Source organism: Sceloporus occidentalis, unplaced genomic scaffold, assembly GCF_023333645.1.
Source record: "Sceloporus occidentalis isolate IW3139 unplaced genomic scaffold, rSceOcc1.0.p SCAF_1, whole genome shotgun sequence".
NCBI classification, from domain to species: Eukaryota; Metazoa; Chordata; class Lepidosauria; order Squamata; family Phrynosomatidae; genus Sceloporus; species Sceloporus occidentalis.
This window is the reverse complement of record NW_028316981.1, coordinates 247,518,130-247,525,922: the sequence shown is the minus strand read 5'-3', so window position 1 is coordinate 247,525,922 and position 7,793 is coordinate 247,518,130. Positions and strand designations below refer to the sequence as shown.

The 7,793-nt window shown below is 40.3% G+C and overlaps 1 long non-coding RNA gene across 1 annotated transcript in view; it reads right to left on the bottom strand.

The window, feature by feature from the left end:
• The window catches only part of LOC149323721 (uncharacterized), a 76,970-nt gene extending 70,751 nt beyond the window's left edge, over positions 1–6,219 (bottom strand). Inside the window, exon 1 of the long non-coding RNA XR_016280232.1 lies at positions 6,115–6,219. This is a non-coding gene — a long non-coding RNA (uncharacterized LOC149323721). The remainder of the gene's footprint in view (positions 1–6,114) is intronic.
• Positions 6,220–7,793: the final 1,574 nt, after the last annotated feature.

Genomic DNA, 7,793 nt, shown 5'->3' with positions numbered 1-7,793 from the left:
CCTGCTGTGTCTCAGGTAGGAAGGAAATCTGCAACTACTGTATGTCTCTTCAGCGAATTACATAGCAGGATGCATCCATTCAGCTAAACAAGGCCCAACTATTTATAGGTCACAAAGAGCCATTGGAATTGTATTGTACTAACAGTACTTGGAATTTTACTGGGTAACTAAATGAACAGTGAAGCTCCATAAAGCCTAGCAATGGGGGGATACAGACGGGCAGACACTGCCCCTTTCTGCCCTGGATGGATACCATGCCAACCAAATGGCACGGCCTCTGCAAGGCTTAAAAAGAACCCGCTCCTGGCGGGTTCTTTTTCTGCCATGCACAGGGTGCTATTGGTGCGCTTGGGTGCAGTGATGATGTCCACATGGCGTGGTGCTGTTTGGACGCCGCATGGTGTGGACATCATCGTTGCGTGCCCCGTATGGATGGGCAACTATGGCGCCCACATGGCAATTATAAGTCTGGGCACATGCAGACGCCAAGCCCTACAAAACCCTAAAATCAGCCCCAGACGTACTGGGCCAATGTTCCATGGTTCCATCTTCTACTTATCCATTAAACTAATGTGTAATTTTTAAAAATCATTCCCCCTATGTGCTTCAGGAGCACTTAACCTGTATAGTTTCATATGCATCTGTATAGTGCATAGGAATCTGGCCAAAAGTGGAATGTTATGAGGACAGTGCTAGGACAATACAAAAAAGACACTGCAGTGGTCCATGAAGCTACTGTATATACCACTGCACATACCTAAGAGGCCCAGCATCAGAAGTCAGCATCTTTGGGTACTTAATGAGGCCCATAGCTGTGAAAAGGCCTACTGCTTACCTTCCAGATGCACCTTGATTCTTCAGATCCTCCTCAAAGACTTTGCCTGTTCCCCTTTGTTCTTCATGCATGAAAACAGTGGGGAGAGAGAATAGAGGGATACGGAGCATCATTATTCATTGGTTGGCTCAGAGGAAAGCGGTAAATAAATGAGTGGCAGTGGCAGTGACTGTGTAGAACAAGGAGATGAGTCCATTCAGCAAGTATTGCTGTATGAGGACATCTTGTCCTCAGGATTAGGTCATAACCTGGAGTTGGCACCACCTACATCACAATCCAAACATAATAGAGATTGGCATGCATAGCAAAAGATTTGGAGTTTTTTTTCTTTAAAAAAAGGAGGTTCTTGGCACACTGATGATGACGATGATAATGGTGGTGGTGGTGGTATTTTATTTCTTTCCAGCCTCTCCTCAAGGCTCAAGGCAGGTTACAACATGTTAAAATACAAAACACAATTTAAAAAGAAAACAGATAAAACCAACAGTTAGAATGCATGCAAGATACTATGGAAGTCATGTCTACTGACTTGGATATCCCTGTGGCTGGGCATTATTTACATAAGACCAGCAGACTTAACAAGCAGTCGGCCGCCTCACCGGGCAGGCCAGTTTGCCTCCGGGAGCCACGTAGCAAGGCTCCCAGGCTTGCCCCAGCATGCCTTGCTGGGGCAGGCTGTGCTGCTATTGGGCTGGTGTGAGGAGGACAGGTCCTTCCAGCTCAGTGGACTGCTCTGGGAGGCAGGAGGACCTCTCTATGGCATGCCCCAGTCCTCCAGGGCAGCCCATTGGCTGGGTTGCCTTGGGGGAGGGGCCACCACTCCTGCTATGCATGCTGGGGCCTGGCCTATATAAGGACCATGTGCTCTGGCCCCAGTGCCATTTGCTGCTTGTCTCTCCCACCCTCCTGTTGGTGGTTTTAGTCACAACTTCGGGGGCGGCAGCATAGGTCATGGATCTGGTTGGTGTGGTTACCAGGGCTACAGAGCACTGGTATGGGAGTCATTAGGTACCCGGGGGCAGTGAGGGCATATGTTGTGGCCATTGCGGGGGCCACAATGCAGTAGCACCTCCTGGTGACTAGGGGCTTAGAGAACATGTGAGCGGCTGGTGGCATGGCTGCGAGATGGCATTTCTTAGCCCCTAGGTCATCCCATTGCCTGGCGGTCACCAGGCATGCGGCTTATCGAACAACCGGGGGGTTGTTCGATACTACAGATCCTGACCTCATGCTTTGGGCCAATCCTACCAATTTTATTTGCTTGCTGAATAAAGTTGTGGCCTTTCCTCCAGCTTTGGCTCATGTGTTTACTTGCAGCGGCCTCCTAGGCAACTGATTTTAGCACTTTACCAGAAATGCAATACTTCTTATTTCATTTCACACATATAAACTATTCTATATGCAATGTATGTTAATTCTAACCTTTCTCTAGAATAAGCAAAGGTTCTAATTCTAAGCATCTTATCAGCAATTTACTTTTTGAGAAACATCTCATTGCCTTAGAAACATATCCTGAGAGATGAGGTCACACAATATGTGCAGACTTACTAATAAGTGGTTTCTTAGATGGAGGAAGGTAAATCATAGATGAACTCTGTGCCTAAACCCAAAGAGGTTATCTCAGCTCTTTCTCAAGTCTATTCACTTGATATTTAATTACAGTAATGGAACTAGAATAGAGTCTGTGAAATTATTGGCTTGACTTCAGCATTTGAACAAAAACCAAGATTCTTTTTTTCTTTAAGAAACATTTACCTTTATTTTTCCTAGTGAGGCAAGAATGTTTTAACAGTGACTTGAGAAATATATTAGAGTATGCCTACTGAATATTTCAGGTACATGAAAGATAGTAAAACCCATTTCTCAAAAGGGCAGATGAGTAAACAGCACACTCAGGGGTGCATGGCAGGAAAGTGATTGGGACACATACAGCAGATATAAAATAAACGTTCATCTGAAACTGTTAGCAATAAGAAATTATAATCATAATAAAAATGTCTAATACCAGAAGATATTCTGTACAGTTGCTAGTTAGCTGTCACACAAAAAAGTTTTTTTTTGTTTTAAAAAGCTTGAAAAGCAAAACAAAAAATGTAATCATAAGAAATTGTTGCATGATAACATCTTTACATTTTTGTTCTTTGTAATGAAGCAGACTAAGCTCTTTCCTGATTAGATGTGCCACTTTCCAGAAGGGTTCAAAGTTCAAACAGAGTTACAGACGTGCCTCTTATCTTTACTCAGTACACTAGGTAGGAAGAACACCTTTCCCTGACTTAACCAAGGTTATCTCCATCAGTTTTGTAGGTGGAAAAAAGAGTGCATGATGGGAGGAAGAGGAGGAGGAGGAATATACAAATTACCTGGTGGTCCATGAAATAGTTGATCAGCTTGTGTGTGTTGATATATACACAGAAAGACATACCAATTCCCCATTCAGAAGGGTTCCTGTCAAAAGTTGCTATATGGAGAATAGACAGATGGTTGGATTTCCTTAGATTCTTTGACTATAATGCAGTGAGGCACAACCCACCAGCCCAAGGTATTTTATATAACACGTATTATGCATTTCTCCTGCCAGATATGCTGTGCTTTTAACAGGTGCAGGTGATTTAAGTATTGATCAGATATGAATTTCTGATGAATGGAGATTCCACAGACTTTGTGAATCTGCTAGAGACATCTAAATTGTCTAAGCTTAGCCTCATGCATATATTGTCTCTGTTCAAATAATCATACCAACTTGACTCAGAATTAGGATTACTATAAGGCTGAGCTAGTGTTAGAAAATGCTTTGTATGTTTAAAAATGCTTAAAATGCTATTTGTACTAATTATAGTCTGTATGTGCAGAGCAATGAGAGCATTAAATAATGCCTTTCAAGAATATCTTTCTGCTGTGAACTGCTGTTTTCAGAACTGGTCTGATGATCAAATGTCTCTGACCATGTACCGAAAGCTTCCCAATTCATACATAAAGTGACTTCATTTTTTAAAGTAATTTAACAGTGAAATCCTGTACATGGATATTGAGAGGTAAGTATTATCAAGTTCAATTGGACTTTCTTATGAATAAACAGACATACAATGAATTATTTATAGAAAGACCAAATGACTCCTACCTGCCATCCATCCAAGGAAAAAAGTGACTTTACTACTTTCCTGTAACACATGCTTTACCTATTCAACTATTCTTGTGTCATCTGTCAATTTATGGCAGCTCCATGATTTTTATAGATTTTTTAGTCTAGGAATCCGTAGGGGTGGTTTTGTCAGTTCCTTCCTCAGAAATATAGCCTACAGCACCTGGTATTTTTTTGGTCTCCCATCCAAATAATAACCAAACCTGACACACTACTTAGGTTAGGTATGTACAAATCAATCTCAGGCCAGCATCCTGTTGATTAGGCCCAACAGGAGTAGCCCTGTTCAATCAATTGTTGAACAGTGTGTCAGTGCACAGGTAAATGGGTGTACTGTAGAGTCAGTACTAACAATAGAATTTATGTATATGCCTGTCTTCTGTGTCTTCTAGCTGCATTCTGGCTGCATCTGTACTGTAGAAATAATGCAGTTTGACACCATTTTAACTGTCATGGCCTAATACTATGTAATTCTGGGATTTGTAGTTTTGCAAGATATTTAGCTTCTGTTGAAGAGCTCTAGTGCCTGAACTACAAATCACAGGACTCCATAGCACTGAGCAATTGCACTTAAAGCACCAGAGCTCTCTGACAGACCAGGCTGAATATCTCACCAAACTACAAGTCCCAGGATTCTACAGGATGGAGCCATGGCAGTTAAAATGATGTAGCACTGCTGAATTTCTACAGTGTAGTTACATTCATTGTTAGTCTGGAGTTACTGTATGCTTGTTCCCCCTTCATTTTATAGTTTGCCTCTCCATGTTTTAAAAGTACATGATACATGGCTTCTCATCCTGAGAAGTTATATAATAGCTTTCGTACTATAGGTAAACATACTTTGTATGTTTTTACAAAGAAAACAAAGTCTGCTTCATTTCTATGCTAGTTCCTATGAGTGCGAGGTGGCCATGTGGGACAGGCTGTTCACCAACAGTTTACCCCTAGAATTTTGTGCTGGTTAAGTCTGTTTGGGGTTGGGGAAAGGAGGAATAAATATTTGGGCAAATCCATGCAGCATACACTGTTAAATTTAATATAAACCCAGACCATACTGCTGTGATTTCTACTGTCTGTCCAGGATCTTTCCAGATTGCAGAGTAATACACATGAGTGTACACACACACATGTGAGCACAGTTTCTGTGTATGTCCTATTTCAATATCAGTGAGTGTGCATGCCTGCCTACTTAGAACTAAAACTCATTCTATGAGGCTTACTGTCTGGAAAGTACAGAAGTTACAGAAATTAACAGGAGAACCTTTTAAGAAGAAGTTTAATTGCTTGGGAATGCTAGTACTTGGCCTTCATTATATTTTTTAAAAATATATGCTGTTTCCTATGACCTCTTGTACCACAGCTTATAGAATGGGAGACTGCCAGAAATTGGATTGACTTCAGCAAGCTTCTGTTCCATAACAAAGCTGCATTGGGAATAATGACACAATGTTCTTTTAGGGATTGCTGTGTGTGTGCTTGTATGTGCCTCACACTTGGTCAGGAAAGAGGGAAGAGGACAAAGAAGTATATATTAATTCAGTGGCAAGGCGAGGAGATGGATGAGAGACCCAGATAGTTCAAGAATCAATCTCTTCTGAAAGATATGGAACATTTTAAAAATGCCATAACATTTTGCAGAACTGTTTATATAACTTTTTTGTGCTAATGTTGTAGTGACTGGTGATTCTATTCCCCTGCCCACAGAATACATGATTGCTCTTCTGTCTGACCCTATCTAACTTCTGATTTATGGGAAATCTGATTCTTAATAGATTCCATTTAGTTTCCTCTAGCATCCATATTCACAGCAACTATTTAACATGACTGTACATGGAACTGTAGCATGATTGTGTGTGCAAGGCAGAGACCAGTGAATCGAGTATAAATCTCAAAGACCCCAGCACAGATGTCACTTCACTCATTGGCAAACTAAACTGAAAGGGCTAAATTATTGCAAAATGTTTGGGCAGAACAGTGGCTGCATATTTTGATTTCATATCTCAGATTTGTTAAAAGCTAAAGAATTAATTTTGAATGAAAGCTAGCAATTCAGGACAATTTGTGCTGAAAACGGAAGTAGATGGCATGACATGATTTCAAGTACAATCCAGCTAACTGAGCAATGTTGCAACTGTACCTTCTACTCTTTCTTCTTTTTCCAGTGTTCATTCTCCTCAGTCATCTTCCTTCATGTACAAGGTAGCAAAATTCCCACTGTCTCTCCCGTGCCCCAGTTCTTGGATTCAGATGCAGGCAAAGTATGCTAGGAAGCTGGATTACAAAGAAGTGGGACACAGATTATTTCAAGAGAAAAAAAACCACCAAAACAAGACAGAAGTGGAGGATTACTTAGCCTGATCCGCCAGAATCCCCATCCCAAATATCTGTATGCATTTAGATCAAACTACAAGGCTTCCTGTTCTTGAGGATATCCTTCATTTTTTAGGAACTATCTTATTTCCAAGTAGCCCTCTTATTCCTGAGGAACCTGGTAACTGCTACCTAGCAACTCCAAGCGACAGATAGATTTTAATTAATTAATTATATTTTAGTGTTCTGCTTTGTTGTTTATGTGATATTTTGATATGCAAATATAAATAACAATAAAATTGACAATGATAATAAATGGACTATTAAATGCCAGCTTGACTTCTTCCAATGGCAACTTTTAAAAAGAGTATGAACAGGTGAACATCATGCTACCACCATGGGAGGAGGCGTTTCCCATATTTAGTCCACAGTGTGTCAATGTTTGATACTATTATTCTAACTCTCTTTGTTCAAGCAACATTTAGATTTTAAGTTCCAGTTTTTACCTCAGATTTGGGATGGAAAGGTTTAAAAATTCACAAGGCTCAAACAATTCTAATAATTGTGGAGAGGAGGGAATTTCAGCAGGTGTCTCTTGTTATCATATAAATTACACATGCAGAGATTCCTTCATCACCCTATTAAAGGTGCATTTTGCATTTTGCTGTCCTACTCATGGTTGTAATTAAAATGTAATTTTCCACACAAACCTGAAATCATTTTATAGTTAGGGATCAAATTTGTGTATGCTTCTGAGAGAAATTTAACATGGCCTCAACTTTTCTATGCTCTTTCATAGCATGCATACTGTCCAACATTTCAAAGATGAAAACAGGTTAGCAAAGCAACATCAGAATATGGTCAAAATGGCACATGTTATTCATGAAGAAAAGCACACAGTCTAGTAGATACTGTAGCAGTTTGCTTTTTGCTTGAGCCTAGAGGGAAGGACAACTCTGTTAAGTTGAGTGCAAACTACTTGTACACTTTGAACTTGCTTTGCAGTGACTGAAGTAAGCTGAGGACAAAGGAGGAAAGTGGGAGGAGGTGAGAAAAATTGGGACATTTTAAGAGCAGCTGGAAAAGCAAGACAACAGAAGATTAATCAGTCTCTACCAAACTGGGACAAGTTGAGGGATATGAGCATGGCAGTCCAACTTAAATGCATTAGTTATCAAGAAACACAATGTTGTTTACATCAATTCATTTTGCTTTATCTTCTCTGTCATTAGCAGCAAATACAAATTGTATCTGTAAACAGGGTGAAACATTGATCTTGCTTGTTTGTTTTGACATGGATAAAGTAAAAAAACATAATTAAAGGGGTGGACTATAACAGGTTTTGTGTTTGTTTTTTTAAAGTTAATTTAGTGTGTTCTGCAAGGTGCTGGCTTGACAGTCAAACTGTTGGCAGACAAAACAAGCGTGGGCAGAGCAAGGCAGGTTTCAGATTAATGCATAGATATGTCTCAGCATCAGTCAGTGGAGGTGTAATAGAGGGGACTA